The sequence below is a fragment of the Ranitomeya variabilis genome, chromosome 8 (genome assembly GCF_051348905.1).
Source record: "Ranitomeya variabilis isolate aRanVar5 chromosome 8, aRanVar5.hap1, whole genome shotgun sequence".
Classification (NCBI taxonomy): Eukaryota; Metazoa; Chordata; class Amphibia; order Anura; family Dendrobatidae; genus Ranitomeya; species Ranitomeya variabilis.
In genome coordinates this window covers 217,982,873-217,997,905 of record NC_135239.1, presented here as the reverse complement: position 1 = coordinate 217,997,905, position 15,033 = coordinate 217,982,873, and the positions used below count along the sequence as shown (strand labels likewise).

Below are 15,033 nucleotides of genomic sequence, written 5' to 3'. Positions count from 1 at the left end.
TTGGTGGTGATCGATAGATTTTCCAAAATGGCCCACTTCATCTCTTTAACTGGTCTACCTTCTGCTCCTGACCTAGCGAAGATCTTTTTACATCAAATATTTCGACTTCATGGATTTCCTCAGCATATCGTGTCCGACCGAGGAGTTCAGTTTACCTCCCGTTTTTGGAGAGCCCTTTGTGGACTTATGAAGGTATCGCTGGATTTTTCTTCTGGATACCATCCCCAGTCCAATGGCCAAGTGGAGCGAGTAAATCAAATTCTCACATCTTATCTTCGCCATTTTACCAATTCTCATCATGATGACGGCATGTCTCTTCTTCCCTGGGCAGAATTCACCTATAATAATCACACTAGTGAATCTTCGTCTAAGTCTCCCTTTTTTATTGTTTTTGGGCAACATACCGGCATTCCTCTTCCTGTTCTCCCCACCTCAGGTGTACCGGCGGCGGATTCCTTGTCCTTGGAATTTTCCAAGATTTGGCAGGAGGCTAAGGCCATGTTCAGACTTTGCGGGTTTTACCGGGGATCCGCAGCTTTTTTGCAGCTGCGGGTCCGCAGCAGTTTCCATTGCGTTTACATTTACATGTAAACCCTATGGAAACAGCAATCCGCTGTGCACATGCTGCGGGAAAAACCGCGCAGAAACGCAGCGGTTTACAACCCGCAGCATGTCACTTCTTTGTGCAGAATCGCTGCGATTCTGCACCCATAGGAATGCATTGATCCGCTAACTTCCCGCATGGGGCTGTGCCCACGATGCGGTAAGTAAGCGGATAATGTGCGGATGGTACCTGGGGTGGAGGAGAGGAGACTCTCCTCCAGGCCCTGGGAACCATATTAGTGTAAAAAAAAAAAAAAAGAATTAAAATAAAAACTAATGCTATACTCAGCGCTGCACGCGGCTGTCCGGTCTCATGGTTGCTGTGCGAGCAGGACCTGCGGTGACGTCGCGGTCACATGACCGTAACGTCACGAAGGTCCTTCTCGCACAGCATCTTTGGAACCGGATCGCCGCGTGCAGCGCCGAGGAGATCGGACGTCAGAGGGTGAGTATAACCATTTTTTATTATTTCTAACATTACTATTGATGCTGCATATGCAGCATCAATAGTATAGGAGTAAACCCGCAGCGGAAACCGCAAAACAAACCGCGATAAGTCTGCAGGGATAACCGCAGCGGTTTTGCCCTGCAGATTTATCAAATCCGCTGTGGGAGAACCCGCAGAGCACGCCGCAAAGTGTGCACATAGTCTTGAGAGGGCTAGTAGCAGAATGAAAAGGTATGCTGACAAGAGGCGTTTAGATGTTCCTCCGTATCGGCCTGGCGATAAGGTCTGGCTTTCCTCTCGCTACATCAGACTCAAGATTCCCTCTCAAAAGTTAGGTCCACGTTACATCGGTCCCTTTGAGATTTCTAGATGAATTAATGACGTAGCCTATAAGTTGAAGTTGCCTGCTTCGTTACGCATTCCTAACGTTTTATGTATTGCTCCTCAAACCCGCAATTTTTAATCATTTTCATTCTGTTCCGTCACGTTCTCACCTACCCATTTCTTCTGATGCCTCTTTTGAAGTTAAGGATATTCTCACTAAAAAAATCTTTTAAATGTAAGACTTTTTATTTAATTGATTGGAAGGGCTTTGGACCCGAAGAAAGGTCCTGGGAACCTCTAGAGAATATCAATGCTCCTCTAATCCTGAGGAGGTTCCTTTCCAGTTTTAAAGAGAGGGGGTAATAGAGGGGGTACTGTTACGCCGCCTCATACTTACCTTTCCGGTTGGCGCGCTCCAGACGCTCCTCCTCGCTCCTCTCCGTCTGGATTCTCTGGTGCTCGTACCTTTGGCGGTCCGCGCATGAGCAGACGCGTCCCTCTCACCGCTGGGGCTTCTGGGAGGTCGAGACCCAGTGGCTCCACCCCCAATATGGTGGCGCCCGTCAGGTACTTCTTCCCTGCATCTCTCCAGGTAAGACGCCTTTGCGTCTGTTGCTTTCGCCGGCTTCTTGCTGGTGTCTCCTTAGGTTCTTTGGCTCCAGTCTCTGCTCCTCACGCTTTGACTCAGATTTGGCTTGTTACTTATTGTCATTTTTCTGCCGTCCCTGTCAGTCCTGTGTTCCTGCCATCCCTGTGTTCCTGCCAGTCCTATGTTCCTGCCGTCTCTGCCAGTCCTGTGTTCCTGCCGTCCCGTGTTCCTGCCGTCTCTGCCAGTCCTGAGTTCTCGCCGTCTCTGCCATCCTGTGTTCCTGCCGTTTCCCGTCTATCGTGTGTCTCCACCATACCGGTCAGTACTGTCTTGCCGTCCCTGCCCATCCGGTGCCTTCTCTGTTCTGGTCTCCTCTGTGGTCCCGTCTCACTCCTGTCCTCAGTACCATCTTTGGTCCAGCCTTCAGTCGCCCCTTTGGCTCCGGCAGTTGCGGCTCAATCCTCCTTGGGCCTGTCCCAAACACTCCCGGTATACGGGGTGGCACTATCTGGTCCGCTCGCCCTCGGGGGCTCTGAAGCCGCGACCCAGAGGGTCCACTTCTCAGGTTCTAATAAATACTGTCTACCAATCATACTGATCATACAGTTTAAGGCTATGTATTCTTTTAGAACATTCAAGGTTCAACTTGTTAAAGTTTTATGCTTTAATACAAAAAAGATTCAGTGCTTACAGTAAAGAAAAAGGTATACAAATATGATAGTAAAAAGATATAGAAATATGCAAAAACAGTTATAAAATAAAGGGAGAAAACTTACAGAAATCCTAACTTTGCAGTCTGCTTTCTGCTCCCTGAGGGTAGAATGAATATAGACTGGATCACATCAGCTTCCCAGGCTGCCCTCATGTGGTGAAATATGTGTACATATATATATCTATATGTGTGTAGTGGCATATGTCTAGGGTTATATGTGTGCCTAGTGATAATGTAACATCTGTCCTGAAGGCAAGTTGCACCTAGGTGTTAACAGGTACTTCCTTGGAACTAGTAGGAATTCTGTCTCCAGATTTCACCAGGAGGTCTGGCTAAGGCCAAGAACAAAGGAACACTTGACACCTCTGAGATCTTGGAGGGGAGATACTAATTTGCAGCCTGAGGTAATCTACCTCTGAGAACCTCTCCACAAGAGAGAATAATATATTCATTGGGGGCGCGGCCGTGGCCCAATCAAACAGGCAGCAGTTATGATATTGGCCTGAGGGGCCGGTCTAGAAACCTGACCTCAGACCAAAGTTATAAATTTAGGCTGCAGAGAATTGTGTTCACATGTGAGGGCAGCCCGAGAAGCTGGTGTGATCCAATCTACATTCGTCCTACCCTCAGGGAGCACAAAGCAACTACCAGTTAGATAACTTCTGTAAGTTTCTCCTGTTTATTTTGATACTGTTTTGCATAAGTTGTATGTCTTTTTATTATCATATTTTATACCTTTTCTTATTGTAAGCACTGACCCTTTTGTTATTAAAGTATAAAACTTTAACAAGTTGAACCTTGAATGTTCTAAAGAATCCATAGCCTAAAGGTGTGTGAGCCTTATGAGTGATAGACATATTTTTATTAATATTATTAGTCCGGGACTCATCGCCCGTGTATTCGATGAGTGGTGGCAGCGCGTATGAGCGGGTGTGTGGCCTGGGTCGGTGTGTGATTTATGCTCCCATTACAGCATAGGACAGAGGTTGAATGCTGGACTGAGGAAGAGGAGATAGATTAACCCTTGCAGGCACAACCCCAAGTCACGTGTGAGAGTGGGCACATGACGAATAAGTGACACAACGGAGTAGGGATCCGTGACACCTCACATGTGAACAATTTTGAATGTATACAAGCCAAATTTAGAGTCAACCTGGAGGTCAGATTTCTAGACCAGCCCCTCAAGTTGATATTCTAATTGCTTGTTTTTGATTGGACCATGGCCACGCCCCCAATGAATATATTATTTTCTCTGAGATTCTTTGTGGAAAGCTCTGACAAATAGTGTTAGGCTGTAATTGACATCTCTCTCCAAAGAGCTAGGAGGTGTCAAATGTTTCCCTTTTTTCTTGATTCCCAGCACGACCCCCTGGCGAGAGTGGAGACAGTAGTCTGCCTTTTCAAGATATGTATGCTGTGACCTTTGTGAGGCCTGCAGTTTCAGGACAGATATTCAACTACTGCTAGTTACACATATAACCCTAGACATATGTCACTACACACAGTATAGATAGATACATATTTCACCACATCGGGGATGCTGTCCGCTTGAGTCATACGGACGACCAGTTGTGGTGGATTCTGGATGTCTGATAATTGGGCCGTCTGTTATGAATTGTGCTCTTGGAGTGACAATAATATTCCACGTACCATTCCTTCTATTATGTTTTCCATCACCTATCATGTACGACAATAAGAGGAGGGGACCTAGGACTGAGCCCTGAGGAACCCCGACAGTAAGAGGGGACCTAGGACTGAGCCCTGAGGAACCCCGACAGTAAGAGGAGGGGACCTAGGACTGAACTCTGAGGAACCCCGACAGTAAGAGGAGGGGACCTAGGACTGGACCCTGAGGAACCCCCCACAGTAAGAGGAGGGGACCTAGGACTGGACCCTGAGGAACCCCCACAGTAAGGGGGGACCTAGGACTAAACCTTGAGGAACCCCGACAGTAAGAGGAGGGGACCTAGGACTGAACTCTGGGGAACCCCAACAGTAAGAGGAGGCCTAGGACTGAGCCCTGAGGAACCCCTGACAGTAAGAGAGGACCTAGGACTGAACCCTGAGGAACCCCGACAGTAAGAGGAGAGGACCTAGGACTGAACCCTGAGGAACCCCGACAGTAGGAGGAGGCCTAGGACTGAGCCCTGAGGAACCCCCGACAGTAAGAGAGGACCTAGGACTGAACCCTGAGGAACCCCGACAGTAAGAGGGGACCTAGGACTGGACCCTGAGGAACCCCAACAGTAAGAGGAGGGGACCTAGGACTAAATCCTGAGGAACCCCGACAGTAAGAGGTGGAGGCCTAGGACTGAGCCCTGACGAACCCCGACAGTAAGGGGATGGGACCTAGGACTGAACCCTGAGGAACCTCGACAGTAAGAGGAGGAGACCTAGGACTAAATTCTGAGGAACCCCGACAGTAAGAGCAGGAGGTCTAGGACTGAACCCTGAGGAACCCCGACAGTAAGAGGAGACCTAGGACTGAACCCTGAGTAACCCCGACAGTAAGAGGATGGGATGTAAGACTGAGCTCTGAGGAACCCTGACAGTAAGAGGAGGGGACCTAGGACTGGACCCTGAGGAACCCTGACAGTAAGAGGAGGGGACCTAGGACTGGACCCTGAGGAACCCCGACAGCAAAAGGAGAGGACCTAGGACTGAACCCTGAGGAAACCTGGACAGTAAGAGGAAGAGGCCTAGCACTGAGCCCTGAGGAACCCCGACAGTAAGAGGAAAGGACCTGTTATGGTTTCCAATGGCAAGGAAACATCAGAAGCATAGAATAAACGGACAAGCTCTCGGGTGATGGAAACTAGAGCTGACCGCGATGCTAAACCTACACACCACACTAGAAGTAGCCAGGGGGCATTCCTGCGTTGTCTCTAGATGCCGCGCGCCAGCCGGAGAACTAACTACCCCTGGTAGAAGAAAACACAGTCCTGGCTTGCCTCCAGAGAATGTCCCCACAGGAGATAGCAGCCCCCCACATATAATAACGGTGAGAGCAGATGAAAAGACACACGTAGTATGAAAGCAGATTTAGCACAGAGAGGCCCGCTAACTAAATAGCAGAAAGATACAACAGAGGACTTCGCGGTCAGCTGCAAAACCCTTCAAAACACCATCCTGAAATTACCTTAACTCATGTGACAACTCATGCCACTGGAGTGGTAATTTCAGCCCAACAAGAGCTTCCAGCTGCAGAGATTCACATAAGTGCAAACTGGACAAAACATACAAAAATAGACTTAAGGACTAAAGTGTCCAACTTAGCTGAGCAGAAAACTGGGAGCAGGAACATGCAACAGAATCACTCTGGATACATTGATGGCCAGCATTAGAATGACTGAGGAGCAAGGTTAAATAGGATACTCCCACATCCTGATAGGAACAGGTGAACTGAAGGCAAAGCTTGCAGGACACCAGTACCACAAGAGACCACCGGGGGAGCCCACGAACCGAATCACAACAGTACCCCCCCCTTAAGGAGGGGGCACCGAACCCTCACAAGAACCACCAGGGCGATCTGGATGAGCCCTATGAAAGGCACGGACCAAATCAGAAGCATGAACATCAGAAGCTGTAACCCAAGAATTATCCTCTTGACCGTAGCCCTTCCATTTCACCAGATATTGAAGTCTCCGTCTGGAAACACGGGAGTCCAAGATTTTCTCCACCACGTACTCCAATTCACCCTCAACCAGCACAGGAGCAGGAGGCTCAACAGAAGGCACAAGTGGTACCTCATACCTCCGCAATAATGACCGATGGAAGACATTATGGATAGCAAAGGATGCTGGGAGGTCCAAACGAAAAGACACAGGGTTAAGAATTTCCAAAATCTTATAAGGACCGATGAACCGAGGCTTAAACTTAGGAGAAGAGACCCTCATAGGGACAAAACGGGAGGACAACCACACCAAGTCCCCAACACGAAGACGAGGACCAACACGACGATGGCGATTAGCAAAACGTTGAGTCTTCTCCTGGGACAACTCCAAATTGTCCACCACCTGCCCCCAAATACGATGCAACCTATCCACCATGGTATCCACTCCAGGACAATCCGAAGACTCCACCTGACCAGATGAAAAACGAGGATGGAACCCTGAATTGCAAAAGAAAGGGGAGACCAAAGTGGCAGAACTGGCCCGATTATTAAGGGCAAACTCAGCCAACGGCAAAAAGGAGACCCAGTCATCCTGATCAGCAGACACGAAACACCTCAAATAAGTCTCCAAGGTCTGATTAGTACGTTCTGTCTGGCCATTTGTCTGGGGATGAAATGCAGACGAAAAAGACAAATCAATGCCCATCCTGGCACAAAACGCCCGCCAAAATCTGGACACAAACTGGGATCCCCTGTCGGAAACGATATTCTCCGGAATACCATGCAGCCGAACCACATTCTGAAAAAACAGGGGCACCAACTCAGATGAGGAAGGCAGCTTGGGCAAGGGCACCAAATGAACCATCTTAGAAAAGCGGTCACACACCACCCAAATGACGGACATCTTCTGAGAAACAGGGAGATCAGAAATAAAATCCATAGAGATGTGTGTCCAAGGCCTCTTAGGAACAGGCAAGGGCAACAACAACCCACTAGCCCGAGAACAACAAGGCTTGGCCCGAGCACAAACATCGCAAGACTGCACAAAAGTACGCACGTCCCGAGACAGGGAAGGCCACCAGAAGGACCTAGCCACCAAATCTCTGGTACCAAAAATTCCCGGATGACCTGCCAACGCAGAAGAATGAACCTCCGAGATGACTCTATTGGTCCACTCATCCGGCACAAACAATCTACCAGGCGGACAACGATCAGGCCGATCCGCCTGAAACTCTTGTAAAGCACGTCGCAGGTCTGGGAAGACAGCAGACAATATCACCCCATCCTTAAGTATACCCGTAGGTTTAGAATCACCAGGGGAATCAGGTTCAAAACTCCTAGAAAGGGCATCCGCCTTCACATTCTTAGTACCTGGCAGATACGAAACCACAAAATTAAACCGGGAGAAAAACAACGACCAGCGCGCCTGTCTAGGATTCAGACGTCTGGCCGACTCAAGATAAATCAAATTTTTGTGATCAGTCAAGACCACCACCTGATGTTTAGCACCCTCAAGCCAATGACGCCACTCCTCGAATGCCCACTTCATCGCCAAAAGCTCCCGATTACCGACGTCATAATTTCGCTCGGCGGGCGAAAATTTTCGAGAAAAGAACGCACAAGGTCTCATCACTGAACAATCTGAACTTTTCTGCGACAAAACCGCCCCCGCTCCGATCTCGGAAGCATCAACTTCCACCTGAAAAGGAAGAGAAACATCAGGCTGGCACAACACCGGAGCAGAAGAAAAACGGCGCTTAAGCTCCCGAAAGGCCTCCACAGCAGCAGGAGACCAATCTGCAACATCAGCACCCTTTTTAGTCAAATCAGTCAAAGGCCTGACAACGCTAGAAAAACCAGTTATGAATCGACGATAAAAGTTAGCAAAGCCCAAAAATTTCTGAAGGCCCTTAAGAGAAGTCGGTTGCGTCCAGTCACAAATAGCCCGAACCTTCACAGGATCCATCTCAATAGAAGAGGGGGAAAAAATGTACCCCAAAAAAGAAATCTTCTGAACCCCAAAAACACACTTTGAACCTTTAACAAACAGAGAATTGGTCCGCAAAACCTGAAAAACCCTCCTAACTTGTTGAACATGAGATTCCCAGTCATCCGAAAAAATCAAGATATCGTCCAAATACACAATCATAAATTTATCCAGATATTCACGGAAAATATTGTGCATAAAAGACTGAAAGACCGAAGGGGCATTTGACAGACCAAAAGGCATCACCAAATACTCAAAATGGCCCTCGGGCGTATTAAATGCGGTTTTCCACTCATCCCCCTGCTTAATTCGCACCAAATTATACGCACCGCGAAGATCAATCTTAGAGAACCACTTCGCCCCCTCAATGCGAGCAAATAAATCTGTCAGCAATGGCAAAGGATACTGATACTTGACTGTGATCTTATTCAAGAGTCTATAATCAATACAAGGTCTCAAAGAACCATCACTTTTAGCTACGAAAAAGAACCCCGCTCCAAGAGGAGACGAAGAAGGACGAATATGTCCCTTTTCCAAGGACTCCCTAATATACTCTCGCATGGCAGCATGTTCAGGTACAGACAGATTGAATAGACGACCCTTAGGAAATTTACTGCCAGGGATCAAATCTATGGCGCAATCGCAATCTCTGTGAGGAGGAAGAGAATTAAGAGTAGATTCCTCAAAAACCTCACGATAATCAGACAAAAACTCAGGAATTTCGGAGGGAATAGATGAAGCAATGGAGACCAAAGATGTGTCCCCATGATTTCCCTGACATCCCCAGCTTAGTACAGACATTGTTTTCCAGTCAAGGACTGGGTTATGAGTTTGCAACCATGGCAATCCCAGCACCAACACATCATGTAGATTATACAGTACAAGGAAGCAAATCACCTCTTGATGGTCTGGAGTCATACGCATAGTCACTTGTGTCCAGTATTGTGGTTTATTACTAGCCAATGGTGTAGAATCAATACCCTTTAAAGGTATAGGAACTTCCAGAGGCTCTAGATCAAACCCACAGCGCCTGGCAAAGGACCAATCCATAAGACTCAAAGCGGCGCCAGAATCCACATACGCATCCGCAACAATAGAAGATAACGAACAAATTAGAGTTACAGACAAAATAAACTTGGACTGCAAAGTGCCAATAGCAGAGGATTTATCAACTTTCTTTGTTCGTTTAGAGCATGCTGATATAACATGAGTAGAATTTCCACAATAGAAGCACAAATGATTTTTGCGCCTATAAATCTGTCGTTCGCTTCTGGACAGAAAGCTATCACATTGCATACTCTGTGGTGCCTCTTCAGAAGACACCGCCAACTGGTGCACAGGTTTGCGTTCCCGTAAACGCCGATCAATCTGAATTGCCATTGTCATGGACTCATTCAGACCAGTAGGCGCAGGAAACCCCACCATGACGTCTTTTACAGCATCAGAGAGACCTTCTCTGAAAATTGCCGCCAGGGCGCACTCATTCCACTGAGTAAGCACAGACCATTTTCGAAATTTTTGGCAATATATTTCGGCTTCATCTTGCCCCTGAGAGAGGGCTATTAGGGCTTTCTCAGCCTGAATCTCCAAATTTGGTTCCTCATAAAGCAACCCCAAAGCCAGAAAAAACGCATCCACATTGAGCAACGCAGGATCCCCTGGTGCCAATGAAAATGCCCAATTTTGGGGGTCACCCCGCAGTAAAGAAATAACAATTTTTACTTGCTGGGCAGGATCTCCAGCAGAATGAGATCTCAGCGAAAGAAACAATTTACAATTGTATTTAAAATTTAGAAAACAAGATCGATCTCCAGAAAAAAACTCCGGTATAGGAATTTTAGGTTCAGACCGAGGAGCATGTAACAAAAAATCTTGTATATTCTGAACTTTAGAGGCAAGATTATTCAAATTGGTAGCCAGACTCTGGGGATCCATATTTCAACAGATAAAGTCTAAGCCATTCAGGGGTTAAGAGGAGAGGAAAGCAGGAGACTGCAATTAGAGCTGGAGTGCAACTTCAGAGGAAAGAAGAAAAAAAAAAAAAGGTTTCACACAGTTCCTTTTCTCTCCTGCTTCAGCCTATAGATTAAACATTTGGGCTGGCCATACTGTTATGGTTTCCAATGGCAAGGAAACATCAGAAGCATAGAATAAACGGACAAGCTCTCGGGTGATGGAAACTAGAGCTGACCGCGATGCTAAACCTACACACCACACTAGAAGTAGCCAGGGGGCATTCCTGCGTTGTCTCTAGATGCTGCGCGCCAGCCGGAGAACTAACTACCCCTGGTAGAAGAAAACACAGTCCTGGCTTGCCTCCAGAGAATGTCCCCACAGGAGATAGCAGCCCCCCACATATAATAACGGTGAGAGCAGATGAAAAGACACACGTAGTATGAAAGCAGATTTAGCACAGAGAGGCCCGCTAACTAAATAGCAGAAAGATACAACAGAGGACTTCGCGGTCAGCTGCAAAACCCTTCAAAACACCATCCTGAAATTACCTTAACTCATGTGACAACTCATGCCACTGGAGTGGTAATTTCAGCCCAACAAGAGCTTCCAGCTGCAGAGATTCACATAAGTGCAAACTGGACAAAACATACAAAAATAGACTTAAGGACTAAAGTGTCCAACTTAGCTGAGCAGAAAACTGGGAGCAGGAACATGCAACAGAATCACTCTGGATACATTGATGGCCAGCATTAGAATGACTGAGGAGCAAGGTTAAATAGGATACTCCCACATCCTGATAGGAACAGGTGAACTGAAGGCAAAGCTTGCAGGACACCAGTACCACAAGAGACCACCGGGGGAGCCCACGAACCGAATCACAACAAGGACCTACGACTGAGCTCTGAGGAACCCCGACAGTAAGAGGAGACCTAGGACTGAACCCCGAGGAACACGGACAATAAGAGACCTACAATGTGACAATGCAGAGGCTGGGCGGGAGAGGGAAGAGATCAGAGCTTGAGACGACTGTAGATTGCTCCTCAGTGAGATGCTAGGGGCCTTTGTTATTCTCTGCCCCTCCCCTTTGTACATTAGTCAGTTTCCCATACATGATGGCTCTTGGATACTCTCAGGGCAATGAAGTTCCAGCTCCTATAGTGCTGGCAGCATGCTGTGGAGGATATGTCACATTGGATGGTAGCACGGTCGCCATATGTGCGGCTCTGAGGGCCCGGTGTCAGGCTCCGACCTCCTCGTGCACCGCAGATCGCTCGCAGGTTGGTCATTCCCAGTTTTCTCGGTTTTCCGTCTTCCTGTTTTCATCATGTTTACATTCCCTAGTGACGTCTCCCCTCCTCCACATTATTATTATTAGTATTACAGCTCTAGTTCTCGTTCCCTCCCGTCAGGCAGTGATCAGGAGCAACAGACGCCGGACCACCAGACGGCCGAGCAGCAGACACCGGACCACCAGATGGCCGAGCAGCAGACACCGGACCACCAGGCGGCCGTGCAGCAGACACCACATGGCCGAGCAGCAGACACCGGACCACCAGACGGCCGAGCAGCAGACACCAGACCGCCGAGCAGCAGACACCGGACCACCAGACGGCCGAGCAGCAGACACCGGACCACCAGGCGGCCGTGCAGCAGACACCACACGGCCGAGCAGCAGACACCGGACCACCAGACGGCCGAGCAGCAGACACCGGACCACCAGACAGCCGAGCAGCAGACACCGGACCACCAGGCGGCCGAGCAGCAGACATCACACGGCCGAGCAGCAGACACCGGACCGCCGAGCAGAAGACACCGGACCACCAGGCGGCCGAGCAGCAGACACCGGACCACCAGACGGCCGAGCAGCAGACACCGGACCACCAGACGGCCGAGCAGCAGACACCGGACCACCAGGCGGCCGAGCAGCAGACACCACACGGCCGAGCAGCAGACACCGGACCACCAGGCGGCCGAGCAGCAGACACCAGACCGCCGAGCAGCAGACACCGGACCACCAGGCGGCCGAGCAGCAGACACCACACGGCCGAGCAGCAGACACCGGACCACCAGACGGCCGAGCAGCAGACACCAGACCGCTGAGCAGCAGACACCGGACCACCAGACAACCAAGCAGCAGACACCGGACCACCAGACCGCCGAGCAGCAGACACCACACGGCCGAGCAGCAGACGCCGGACCACCAGACGGCCGAGCAGCAGACGCCGGACCACCAGGCGGCCGAGCAGCAGACACCGGACCACCAGGCGGCCGAGCAGCAGACGCCGGACCACCAGGCGGCCGAGCAGCAGACGCCGGACCACCAGACGGCCGAGCAGCAGACGCCGGACCACCAGGCGGCCGAGCAGCAGACGCCGGACCACCAGGCGGCCGAGCAGCAGACGCCGGACCACCAGGCGGCCGAGCAGCAGACGCCGGACCACCAGACGGCCGAGCAGCAGACGCCGGACCACCAGGCGGCCGAGCAGCAGACGCCGGACCACCAGACGGCCGAGCAGCAGACGCCGGACCACCAGACGGCCGAGCAGCAGACGCCGGACCACCAGGCGGCCGAGCAGCAGACGCCGGACCACCAGACGGCCGAGCAGCAGACGCCGGACCACCAGACGGCCGAGCAGCAGACGCCGGACCACCAGACGGCCGAGCAGCAGACGCCGGACCACCAGGCGGCCGAGCAGCAGACGCCGGACCACCAGGCGGCCGAGCAGCAGACGCCGGACCACCAGACGGCCGAGCAGCAGACGCCGGACCACCAGACGGCCGAGCAGCAGACGCCGGACCACCAGACGGCCGAGCAGCAGACGCCGGACCACCAGACGGCCGAGCAGCAGACGCCGGACCACCAGGCGGCCGAGCAGCAGACACCGGACCACCAGGCGGCCGAGCAGCAGACGCCGGACCACCAGGCGGCCGAGCAGCAGACACCGGGCCCTGCCCTGAGGTGAGGCAGGTAGGAGGCTGCGCCCGCTGATTGTGTAACTTGGAGGCCGGGTGGAGTCGCCGCTCCTCCTCCTCCTCCAGCTGCTCCCGGTCAGACCACAACTCCCATCCTCCTCCCCGGACACATTCCTCAGCTGCAGCAGGTAAGTGCCAGGCGCCCAGGGTCTGGATTCCTGGGGATCTCTCTGATTCTCGGATCTTCCCTTGGGATGTCTCTGATTCTCGGATCTTCCCTTGGGATGTCTCTGATTCTCGGATCTTCCCTTGGGATCTCTCTGATTCTCGGATCTTCCCTTGGGATCTCTCTGATTCTCGGATCTTCCCTTGGGATCTCTCTGATTCTCGGATCTTCTCTTGAGATCTCTCTGATTCTTGGATCTTCCCTTGGGATCTCTCTGATTCTCTGATCTTTTCTTGAGATCTCTCTGATTCTCGGATCTTCCCTTGGGATCTCTCTGATTCTCTGATCTTTTCTTGAAATCTCTCTGATTCTTGGATCTTCCCTTGGGATCTCTCTGATCTTTTCTTGGGATCTCTCAGATTCTCGGATCTTCTCTTGAGATCTCTCTGATTCTCGGATCTTCCCTTGGGATCTCTCTGATTCTTGGGATCTTTCCTCGGGATCCTGGTGACGCGGGGTCGGCGCTGTGGTCTTGCCGGTTCTGCGGGTCCAGTGTACGTGCAATGTGATCTGCCATGTTGGGCAGGATGGGATCTTTGGCGATCAGCTGCTGCCTCCTCATGTTCCTCGGTCTGTGGTGTGGGGGCCCCTGGACCCTCTGGTAACTCTTCCTGGCACTGGGTCCTCTCTGCAGGGGCGGTCGTGTGATGACCCATGTGGCCACCATCGTCCTGTACGGGGGGAGGTGAGACCCTGCGGGGCGGATACCGCCTAGCCATTCACTTATTGTCTGGGTTTGCTGAGAGTTGTAGTCCTCCACCCTGTGGCCTGACAGGAGGCTGTGGTTCCCCGGCAGTGGGATCCTGGGGATTTTCGGGCCGCTCCCTTGTTTGCCCCGCTCGCCCGTAGATCACCATCATTTCCTGTGTATTGTCTGTATTGTTAAAGGGGCGACGCTCCTCAGGTGCGACTCCAGATGTGCAGCGCGGGGATCCAGAATCCGGGAGAGCAGAGGCTGCGCTGGGTTATTGGTTATACTGGGAGCAGTAGTCCTCCAGTGCTGGCGCTGCCGGGGTGAAGTCATCCAAAGAGCCAGTGAGAACTGCCGGGAAGAGTTGTCAGAGGGACAGAGGCTCCCAGAGATGGAGATCAGCCCGCGGCTGAGATACGCCGAGGCTGAGATACACCGAGGCCCGAGGCTGAGATACGCCGAGGCCCGAGGCTGAGATACAAAGAGGCTGAGATACGCCAAGGCCTGAGGCTGAGATACGCTGAGGCTGAGATACGCCAAGGCCTGAGGCTGAGATACGCCGAGGCCCGAGGCTGAGATACGCCGAGGCCCGAGGCTGAGATACGCCGAGGCTGAGATACGCCGAGGCCCGAGGCTGAGATACGCCGAGGCCCGAGGCTGAGATACGCCGAGGCTGAGATACGCCGAGGCCCGAGGCTGAGATACGCCAAGGCCTGAGGCTGAGATACGCTGAGGCTGAGATACACCAAGGCCCGAGGCTGAGATACGCCAAGGCCTGAGGCTGAGATACGCCGAGGCTGAGATACGCCGAGGCTGAGATACGCCGAGGCTGAGATACACCAAGGCCCGAGGCTGAGATACGCCAAGGCCTGAGGCTGAGATACGCCGAGGCTGAGATACGCCGAGGCTGAGATACACCAAGGCCCGAGGCTGAGATACGCCAAGGCCTGAGGCTGAGATACGCCGAGGCT

The 15,033-nt window shown here is 51.4% G+C and overlaps 2 protein-coding genes across 3 annotated transcripts in view; both read left to right on the top strand.

The window, feature by feature from the left end:
- Nucleotides 1-15,033, top strand: part of MON1A (MON1 vesicular trafficking associated A) — a 112,532-nt gene that overhangs the window by 35,234 nt on the left and 62,265 nt on the right. The window lies entirely within an intron of this gene.
- The window catches only part of MST1R (macrophage stimulating 1 receptor), a 78,683-nt gene continuing 76,900 nt past the window's right edge, over nt 13,251-15,033 (top strand). The window contains exon 1 of one of the 2 annotated variants that reach the window (XM_077277166.1): nt 13,251-13,333. The gene's annotated coding sequence lies outside the window, so the exon portion shown is untranslated. The remainder of the gene's footprint in view (nt 13,334-15,033) is intronic. The other variant, XM_077277162.1, reaches the window with a different exon arrangement.